Below are 11166 nucleotides of genomic sequence, written 5' to 3'. Positions count from 1 at the left end.
TTCAAATGTTTAAATATAAAATTATTTGTGAAAGATTAAATGTAATTTAGCTTCCAAATGAGAGATTTGGGTTTTCATAAGGTTAGGGCTCTGCTCGATCAAGTGGCCCGCCCCTGTGAAAGAGATGGTTATAAACTTATGAAACACACCTTCTCCTTCCACTATATAAGCCCTTGACGGAAAATGAAACCTCCTGTTCCGGATAATTAGATTGACGTTCCCGATGTCAGAAGGATTCAGATAAGTAACTACAGAACGAAGCCAACCTCAGCGGCGAGCTTTTGGTGCGTAATGGTATAAATTTGAACTCTTATTCGCTACAGAAGTGATACCTCCATAGCCGTTGAGTTAGCAGCGCGCTGGTTAAACGATGCTCGGGCTAAGGAGAGGACGGACAGAGTATCCCATCTACCACACAAGACGACACTACAACGGAATTTGTTCACCACCAGAGACACTCTTCAAAGACTCTGTTGGGCAAAACGGCCTTCCATCTACCACCAACCTATTTAAGCGCAGGCTCAGACCATGTAAAATTTATTGCATTTTCCCTTTTTCCAACATGCGCGTAATTAGAATGCATAGATTCTGTATTTACGATAGAGAGTAGTTGCCTACAGCCTGATAGACCATCGCTCTCCCTTTTGTTCTTTCAGTCTTCCCGCTCTTTCCTCAAACCAACCCCTTTTCTTTGTGTAACCAGCTGTCTATCTGTTCGTTCCGCTAGGGACGTTTTTCCTTCTAATGACATAATTGTAATCAAGGTATGATTCATTCTTGTGTATAATGTTAATTCTGTGTGATTAGTTAGGTATTCTTAGTAAAATAAATAATTCAAACCCAATTTAGTATGGGCTGATTTAACTTGTTAGCCAGGTGTCGTGAAGCATAAACCAAGAATTTACCAACTTTCAGATGAGACTGAAATAAGGTGCCGATAATAATTGACGCTATTGATGGTAAAATTATTACTAGGGTCTTTAAAGAGTTTATTCCGGAATTATAACTGCTCCTAGAAATATTATTTGTGGTGCCCCGGACTTTCTAGGTTAATTACATTTACATGATAGCTCAATCAGGTAATATTAATTACAAAGAAAGGATTTTTAATAGAATAGCATGATCATTATCACTTAATCCGCCATAGCCCAAAGACACGGACAGTGCTACGGGGTCGGTATCATTAGGCAGGTTAACCTAGTGGGTGTTCTTGGGCACAGGCCAAATATGGGTGGTCTGCTTAAAAACATGTTGGTATTACAGACTCGAACAAATAAAACACATTTTATTTGTCACATACACATGGTTAGCAGATGTTAATGCGACGTGTAGTGAAATTGCTTGTGCTTCTCAGTTCTGACCACTGCAGTAATGGTCTAAGAAGTAATCTAACAATTTCACAACACTACCTTTATACCACACAAGTGTAAAGGACGGAGAGAGAATAAGAATATGTACAATTAAAAATATGTGGATAAGCTGATGGTCCCGAACAAATAGGCAAGATGCATTAGATGGTAAATGTACTTAGTATTAGAATGAGATGAGTAATGGTGTGTTAGGATATGTAAAACATAATAAAGTGGCATTGTTTTTTCAAAGTGGCTAAGTGATACATTTATTACATCAATGTTTATTATAAAGTGGCTAGAGATTTGAGTCAGTACGGTTGGGCAGCAGCCACTCAATGTTTAGTGAAGGGCTGTTTAACAGTCTGATGAGCCTTGAGATAAGAGCTGGTTTTCAGTCTCCTCGGTCCCGGCTTTGATTGCCACCTGTTACTTGACCTCACCTTCTGGGATGATAGCGGGGTTGAACAGGCCAGATGGCTCGGATGGTTGTTTTTCCTTGATGATCTTCTTTTTGGCCTTCCTGTGACAAATCGGGTGGTGTAGGGGTCCTGGAGGGCAGGTAGTTGCCCCCCGGTGAGCGTTGTTAGCAGACCCACTAACCTCTGGAAGACCTTACGGTTGTGGGCCGGAGCCAGTTCCACGTACAGGCGGTGATACAGCCCGACAGGATGCTCTCGATTGTGCATCTGTTAAAAGTTTGTGAGTGTTTTTGTTGACAAGCCGAATTTTTCTTTCAGCCTCCTTTGAGTTGAAGAGGCGCTGCTGCGCCTCTTCACCAGCTGTCTGTGTGGTGGACCATTTCAGTTTTTGTCCGTGATGTGTACTCCGAGGAACTTAATATCTTTCCACCTTCTCCCACTACTTGTCCTGTAAATGTGGATAGGGGGGCTGGCTCCCTCTGCTGTTTCCTGGAAGTCCACGATCATCTCCTTTGTTTGTTGACATCGAGTTGTCGTGAGGTTATTTTTTCCGACACCCACTCCGAGGGCCCTCACCTTCCTCCCTGTTAGGCTGTCTCGTTCTTGTTGGTAATCAAGTCCCCCATACCCCTTGTAGGTTGTCGTCTGCAAACTTGATGATTGAGTTGGAGCGTGTCATGGCCACTCAGTCATGGGTGAACAGGGAGTACAGGAGAGGGCTGAGAACGCACTCTTGTGGGGCCCCAGTGTTGAGGATCAGCGGGGTGGCGATGTTGTTTCCTACCCTCACCAACCTGGGAGCGAGCCCTCAGGAAGGTCAGGACCCCAGCTTGCACAGGGCGGGTCTGAGACCCAGGGTCTCCAAGCATGATGACGAGTTTGGAGGGTACTATGGTGTTTAAATGCTTAGCTGTTAGCGCATGAACAGCATTCTACATAGGTTAATCCTCTTGTGCCAGATGGTTAGGCAGTGTGCAGTGTGATTGTGATTGCGTCGGTCTGTGGACCTATTTAGGAGGTATGCAAATTGGAGTGGGTCGTTGGGTTGTCAGGTAGGCTGGAGGTGATATGGTCCTTGACTAGTTGTCACGCCCTGACCGTAATTGCTTGTGTGTTGTATTTTTTATGGTGTTTTGGCCTGTTATGGTTCCCAATCAGAGGCAGCTGTCAATTTGTTGTCTCTTGATTGAGAACCATACTTTAGGTAGGCCTGTTCCCCATCTGTGTTTGTGGTAGTGTTTTCGTTTTGTGTATTGCACCTTGCAGAACTGTTCGTTTGTCGTTTTTGTTGTGTTTTGTTCAAGTGTTTCGTAATTTATTAAAAGTAATATGGACACTTACCACCCGCCTGCACCTTGGCCTCTTCTCCGGTTCTCCGACGACAGGCGTACACTAGTCTCTCAAAGCACTTCATTGATGACGGTGAGTGCTACGGGCGATAGTAATTTAGCTCAGTTACCTTAGCCTTTCTGGGGAACAGGAACAATTGCTGGCCCTTGAAAGGCATGTGGGAACAAGCAGACTGGATAAGATTGATTGAATATGTCCAAAAACACACCAGCCAACGCTTGGGGTCGCGCCATGCTCGTGAGGACACGGGCTAGGGAGCACGTACTGGGCCGGAGCACTTGAGATAGGTGTTAACACATTTAAATGTTTCACTTACGTTGGGCTGCAGTGAAGGAGAGCCCTGCAGGTTTTGGTAGCGGGGCCGGTGTCGTGGCACTGATTGTCCTCAAAGCGAGCAAAGAAGTTTTTGCCTCGAAGCGAGCATAGAAGTAGTTTTATAGCCGTCTGGTAAGCTCGTTGTTCAAACTGGGCAGGCCTTGCTTCCTTTGTATTCTGTAATTGTTTGCAAGCCCTGCACATGCCGACGAGCGTTCAAGAGCCGGTATAGTACGATTTCCAATCTTAAAGTCCCTTTAAATTGACGCTTTGCCTGGTTGATGTTTTGTCGGAGGGCATTAGGCGCGATTTCTTATAAGTCTTATCAGTTAGAGGGGCTCCGAGTGGCCCAGTGGTCAAGACACTGCAATCTCAGGCAAGAGGCCGTCACGTGCTTTTTAGTTTAGAAATTAATAACTTATTCTTGCAACCCACTCTGAGAAACTAACTGCAGCTCTTTGTTGAGTGTTGCAGTTCATTTCAGTCGCTGTAGTAGCTGACGGTATAAGCGTTGAAGTCATCCGCATGCATAGAAAACGTTGGCTTTACCTCAAAGTCAGTTGGAGTGTCGTTAGTTAAAAAATGTGGAAACAGATCACATTGGGCCGTGACTGGAGTCCCATAGGCAGCGCACAATTGGGCCCAGCGTCGTCGGCTGTTTGGCCGGGGTCAGCCGTCATTGTAAATAATAATTTGTTCTTAACTGACTTGCCTAGTTAAATTAAAGGTTAAATTAAATTAAAAATATATAAACTAAAATAGAGTCCGCTCCTTGAAAGCGGCAGATCTACCGTTGTAGCTCAGTGCGGTTGTTGCCTGTAATCGATGGCTTCTGTTGGGGTATGTACGTACGGTCACTGTGGGGACGACGTATCGCTGCCACTATTGATGAAGCCATGAGCTGATTATGGTCGTACTCCTCCATACCATCGATGAATCCCCGGAACAGTATTCCAAGTCTGTGCTAGCAAAACAGTACGGTAGCTTAGCATCTCCTTCATGTCTGACACTTTTTTATGATCTAGTCACTGGTGCTCCGCTTGATTTTTTGCTTGTAAGGCAGGGAATCTAGGAGGATAGAATTATGGTCAGATTTTGCCAAATGGAGGTGAGGGAGAGCTTGTTGCGTCTCTGTGTGTGGAGTAAAGGTGGTCAGAAGATTTTTTCTCCCTCTGGTTGCACATTTAACATGGCTGATAAAAATGTTTGCTAAAAACGGAATTTGAGTTTCGCCTGCATTAAAGTCCCGGCTACTAGGAGCGAACGCCCCGGGTCAGCGTTTTTCTTGTTTCTTATGGCGGAATACAGTCTCATGCAATGCTGTCTTAGTGCCAGCCTGTCTGTGGTGTATGTAAAACAGCACGAAAAAATACTGGATGAAAACTCTCTAGGTATTTGTATTTATTCTCAGATCTCTATTTGCAGCAGCTACTCTTCCAGTGGGGTCCAGCAAAATTAAGAGTTTATCAATTTTTAAAACAGTCAATACATTCACAGATTTCACAACACACTGTGTGCTCAGGCTCCTACTCCACCACTACCACATATCTACAAGTACTAAATCCATGTGTATGATAGTGCGTTGTGTGTGGTGTTGCTGTCTGTGCCATGTTGTTGTTGCTTCACAGTTCCCCCAGTCAAGGTGTTTTTAATCTGTTTTTAAATCTAATTTTACTGCTTGCGTCAGTCACTTGATGTGGAATAGAGTTCCATGTTAGTCATGGCTCTATGTAGTACTGTGTGACTCCCATAGTTGTTCTGGACTTGGGGACTGTGAAGAGACCTCTTGTGGCATGTCTTGTGGGGTATGCATGGGTGGCAGCTGTGTGCCAGTAGTGCTTTTATTTTAGAAATATTTAGGGATAACTTATTCCTTGCCACCCACTCTGAACTAACTGCAGCTCTTTTGAGTGTTGCAGTCATTTCAGTCGCTGTAGTAGCTGACGTGCATAGCTTTGAGTCATCCGCATACATAGAAACTCTGGCTTTACTCAAAGTCAGTGGCATGTGTTAGTAAAAATTGGAAAAGCAAGGGCCTAAACAGCTACCCTGGGATTTCCTGATTCTAACTGGATTATATTTGATAGGCTTCCATTAAAGAACACCTCTGTTTGTTAGACAAGTAACTCTTTTTCCACATTATAGCAGGGGGTGTAAAGCCATAAACAAGTTTTTCCAGCAGCAGACTATGATCTATAATGTCAAAAGCTGCACTGAAGTCTAACAAGACGCCCCCACAATCATTTTATCATCAATTTCTCTCAGCCAATCATCAGTCATTTGTAGTAATGCGTGTGCTGTGCTTTGAGTGTCGTTCCCTATAAGCATGCTGAAATTCTGTTGTCGATTTGTTTACTGTAAATAGCATTGTATCTGGTCAAACACATTTTTTCAGAAGTTTACTAAGGGTTGGTACAGGCTGATTGGTCAGCTATTTGAACAGTAAAGGGGCTTTACTATTCTTGGGTAGCGGAATGACTTTAGCTTCCCTCCAGGCCTGAGGGCACACACTCTCTAGTAGGCTTAAATTGAAGATGTGGCAAATAGTAGTGGCAATATCGCCTGCTATTATCCTCCCTCAGTAATTTTCCATCTAGATTGTCAGACCCTGCTGGCTTGTCATTGTTGATAGACAACAATACTTTTTTCAACCTCTTCCACACTGACTTTACAGAATTCAAAAAGTACAATTATTGTCTTTCATAATTTGGTCCGATATACTTGGATGTGTAGTGTCAGCGTTTTTGCTGGCATGTCATCACTAAGTTTGCTTATCTTGCACTGAAAAAGTCATTAAAGTAGTTTGCAATAATCAGGGGCTTTGTGATGAATGAGCCATCTGATTCAATGAATGAAGGAGCCTAGTTTGGCTTTTTCCCCAAAAAAATTCATTTAAGGTGCCCCAAGCTTTTTACTATATTTCTTTATATAATTTGTCTTTGTTTCATAGTGTAGTTTTTTTTTTCTTTCATTTTGTTAAGTCACATGATTTCTTTAATTTGCAGTACGTTTGGCCAAATCAGTTGGGCTGCCAGACTTAATTGCCATACCTTTTGCCTCGTCCCTCTCAACCAATACAATTTTTCAACCCCTCATCAATCCAAGGGGATTTAACCGTTTTTTACAGTCGTTTTATTATGGGTGCGTGTTTATTAGCAACTGGAATAAGTAGTTTCATAAATGTGTCAAGTGCAGCGTCTGGTTTGCTCCTCATTACACACCACAGGCCAGCAAATATTATTATATCATCAACATATGAATCACTACAAAAGCTTATTAGTATGACCTCCCCTTTACACACTATATTAGGCCCAGCCTTTGGAACTTTGGTATTCCTAAATATGGCTATTATATTGTGATCACTACATCTTTGGATTTGGATACTGCTTTAAAGCAAAATATCTGCAGCATAGTAAAGATGTGATCAATACATGTTGATGATTTAATTCCTGTGCTGTTTGTAACTACCCTGGTAGGTTGACGGACAACCTGATCCAGGTTGCAGGCACTGGTTACAGTTTGAAGTTTTTTACTGAGTGGGCAGCTTGATGATAAGCCAGTCAATATTTAAATCAACCCAGAAAATATACTTCTCTGTTGATATCACATACATTATCAAGCATTTCACACATATTATCCAGATACTGACTGTTAGTCACTTGTTGGTCTATAGCAGCTTCCCACAAGAATGGGCTTTAGGTGAGGCAATGAACCTGTAGCCATATTATTCAACAGTATTTAACAATTAGATCTTCTCTAAGCTTTACAGGAATGTGTTTCATGAATATAGTGTGGTCATACAGCTTATCATGAGATACTCTTCCTCAGGCGAGGCAATAGCTTGAGACTCCTTAGATATCGTGCACCAGCTGTTATTTACAAAAATACATAGTCCGCCGCCCCTTGTCTTACCAGACGCCGCTGTTCTATCCTGCCGGTACATCGTATAACCAGCCAGCTGTATGTTGATAGTGTCGTCGTTCAGCCACGACCCCGGTGAAGCGTAAGATATTACAGTGTTGAATGTCCTGTTGGTAGTTTAATCTTCCGCATAGGGTCATTGATCTTTATTCTCCAAAGATTGCTACGTTTGCTAGCAGAATGGAAGGAAGTGGGGGTTTATTCGATCGCCTACGAATTCTCCGAAGGCAGCCCGCCCTCTGCTCCTTTTTCTCTGCCTCCCCTTCACGCAAATCGCGGGGATCTGGGCCTGTTCCCGAGAAAGCAATATATTATTTGTTTTGGGCTGTTAGACTCGTTAAAAGGAAAAAAAGGATTCTGCTAGTCCGTGGTGAGGAATCGCAGTCCTGATGTCCAGAAGTTATTTTCGGTCATAAGAGACGGTAGCGGCAACATTATGTACAAAATAAGTTTTAAAAATAAGTTTGCAAATAAACTAACAAAAAAAACACAATAATTTGGGACACATAGAACGTAAGCCTTCTTCTCCTGCGGCATTTTACTGAAGAGATAAATAATATTGCTTGCAGATGTGCATAATATTCTGAGACCCTAATCAAAAAGTATTTTATTAACTCCAAATAACAAACACGTAGCTATATGTTCTAGTAACATTTCAACTTTTTTTCACTGCATGGAACACTGGTACAGTTGTGTGCTGCATTGTTGTATGGTATGTACGCTCAAAATGTATTGTAGTTAGCATAGCCACCTAGACTACTGCTCAAATGTTGCTGTTATAGGCCTACATGTTTCTCCTTTTTATGTGTTTTATTGCAAGGTTTTGTTTTTAGGTTATTCATTGTCAAGCTTTAAAAACCGAAGCTATACTGTACTGTGTCTGTACACTTTCCTCCGCTGCGCGCTGTAAACCGGACACACAAAAGAAAAGAAAAAAAAGGGACAAGAAAGCAAAGCAATTGACAGTCCATTCACAGATGAGAGCGCATCAGGCTGTAATTTCATAAAGTAGTTGTAATTTCATAAAGTAGCTGACTCAACTTTGACTCATTTATACTCGCTGTGTGTCCTATTGTCCTTTAGTAGTTATTTATAACCGCGTGTGAATATTTTATCTTTAACTTGTTGACAACCAAGATGACATTTTCTGTAGGCTACAGCAATGACTGTTGGAACGGAAACTTGGCATGGAATTTAGCCTACACCACGTTTAAACTTTCGGTCTGTGACATTAGTGATGACACTATTACAGGCGCGCTGGCTGGCTCGTGGTGTGTGTGTCTGGAGGGGTGTGTTGTGGCACTGCGGTTTAGCGTGTATCACGTTGGGTGGTTGCCTGTGACTTGTAGTTGCAGCGCATCACGGCGGTATGGAAGTTGGCCAAAATTAATTGAAACCCAAATCATTGCGCGGGCTGGATAGAAATGTGCATTCTGTGGAACTGAACGCTTAAAACGTGTCTGCTAAATGGGAATATATTACACTGAACAAAATATTAAACGCCACATGCAACAATTTTCAAAAGATTTTACTGAGTTAACAGTTCATAAGGAAGAGTCTATTGAATAAATTTCATTAGGCCCTAATCCATGGATTTCACATGACTGGGCAGGGGTGCAGCCATGGGTGGTCTGGGAGGGCATAGGCCCACCCACTGGGGAGCCAGGCCCAGCCAATCAGAATGAGTTTTTCCCACAAAATGGCTTCATTACAGACAGGGATGTAAACAAATTGTGCACCAAATTTGAGAGAATAAGCTTCTTGTGTTTCGGGGGATAATTTTTTTTTCAGCTCATGCGTTTATATTTTTGTTCAAATGTATATCTGAGGAAGTATACAGCTAATCAGAGGCCAGCTCTCTCTCTCTACTAACGCTGAGTGATTAGTGCTTTTCTAGTTTGTTTCATTTCGATTATTAAAAAATAATAACGGTTTTCGATTTCAGTTCCCCCCCAAAAAAATTACAAGAAATGCATTATGAAATAATGACAATAAAATGATTAAGCTTTCCAAGCCAAAAATAGTGAACATTCAATTGCCAAAATAATTGTCTCTGTCAGGTCCACATTGGGTAGACATCAACTAGAACATTTTTAAATTACTATGAAATAATAAAATATTTTAGTTGTGTATTATTACTTAGTTTTTATTTGATTACTTTATTATTTTGAATTCCTTAAAGTTATCATCTCGTGCTTGCTCAGGCAGTAGCAAGCCTGCCAGCCAGACAAAGTTATCAGAGTTATTTTTGTATTCTCCCTCAGGCGGGGAGCCCCACCTCCGTCAACGCCCCTGCAACTTCTCACGAACGTCGGTCACCCCCTCCAACCAGGACATCTGCAGGTACTGTACACACACCTTTAAATAACCGTTGAACTCTAACCCCTGACCTTTAAACCCTCCAACCATGACATCTGCTGGTTTACATCCTTCAATTTGCATTGGCTGCTGAGGGCAAGACAGACCCATGGATAGTTGATATTATGAAAGACGGGTCACAGAGGGTGTTGCCTGATGCAAACAGAATAGATAGGAGCTAGAGTTGGAAGTGAGGAGTACTACACTGTACTGAAGAAGAACACTTTATTGTCCAGTGTCACCATTGTCTGCTTTACACCAACCACCTTGTGAAAGGTCAGGGAGTGTCCCTCGTTTTTAATTCTCCATCCTGTTTTCTTTCTTTTGATGCACGCTGGCCTTTTGTTTCATTTCTCTTTTTTTCCCCCTCTCTCCTACCTCCTGCTGTCTCTCTTCTCTCTCCTGTACCGGTGTTTCCGCTACTCATCCGCTGTCCATGCCTTCATCCCTCCACTCCTCCAACTTCCATCCCTTTACCCCTCCACTCCCAACTTCCATCCCTTCATCCCTCCACTCCTCCAACTTCCATCCCTTCATCCCTCTATCCCTCCACTCCTCCACACACAGCCTTGCCGCCACATCTCCAGATCAGTCTCCAGAAGCCTTTGCAGACCGCCGTGGTTTATTGAACTCAAACGGCAAACCTCTCAGGGGTCAGGAGGAGACATCTCCATGACAACCCTCTGCCTGGACGCAACCCCAGCCTTCAAGCCCCCCAAAGCCCGGGGCCGGGGTCTCATTCGGAACGGAATGGTTTTCATTGCTCCGCCCCTCCACAGTCAATGGGACACTGAAGTTTTCTCGCTCTTTTGAACGATGTTGGCCAGCGCATGGATAGTCTCTGTAGTGGACTGCACTTCATAGACGGACCTTTTCTGAAGGAGAGCTGGAGGTTAAACCCGAACCACCCAACACCGGACCGGAAGCCAAGGCACTCAACGGCAAATCAGCCACACTCCCACACCAGGCCTCTTCGTCCCCACGCACACACACACCCACACACACCCTCACCTCGGCCCCTCATTCACCAACAACTACAAATACCTCAACCCCCAACACTGCCTCCAACCTCACCTCTACCGGCGTCCCCCCTCCTCCCTCCTCCTAACTCCCACCTCCACCCTCCCAGCTCCAACCTCCTCGCTCTTCCTCCCTTTCTCTCGCTCCTCTACTTCGGCCAGTCTCCAGTGTTCTGAGCTGGGGAGCTATAGATTCCCGCCTCCACATCACCAAATCCTCCAGTGCCCTGATGGGGGGCAGCGAGCCTCCCTGGGGGGAGCAGAGGACCTCTTGGGTGATGACGAGGTGTGTTGAGGTCCCCAAGGGAAGGACAGGGGCTGGAATCCCAGGAAGAGATGCTGGCAGCGGGGTAGCGGCTCTCCTCGGGGAAGCCCCCTCTGCTACATGGACGAAGACAGCGATCTGGACCAGTTTTCGTTTCTGGACCAGTG

General features: G+C 43.8%; 1 pseudogene; it reads right to left on the bottom strand.

Annotated features, from left to right (window-relative positions):
- The window catches only part of LOC112069488 (uncharacterized), a 205053-nt pseudogene that overhangs the window by 38542 nt on the left and 155345 nt on the right, over nt 1-11166 (bottom strand).

This window comes from Salvelinus sp. IW2-2015, unplaced genomic scaffold (assembly GCF_002910315.2).
Source record: "Salvelinus sp. IW2-2015 unplaced genomic scaffold, ASM291031v2 Un_scaffold1026, whole genome shotgun sequence".
NCBI lineage: Eukaryota > Metazoa > Chordata > Actinopteri > Salmoniformes > Salmonidae > Salvelinus > Salvelinus sp. IW2-2015.
The sequence above is the reverse complement of the archived record's forward strand: the minus strand, read 5'-3'. Positions and strand labels throughout refer to the sequence as shown.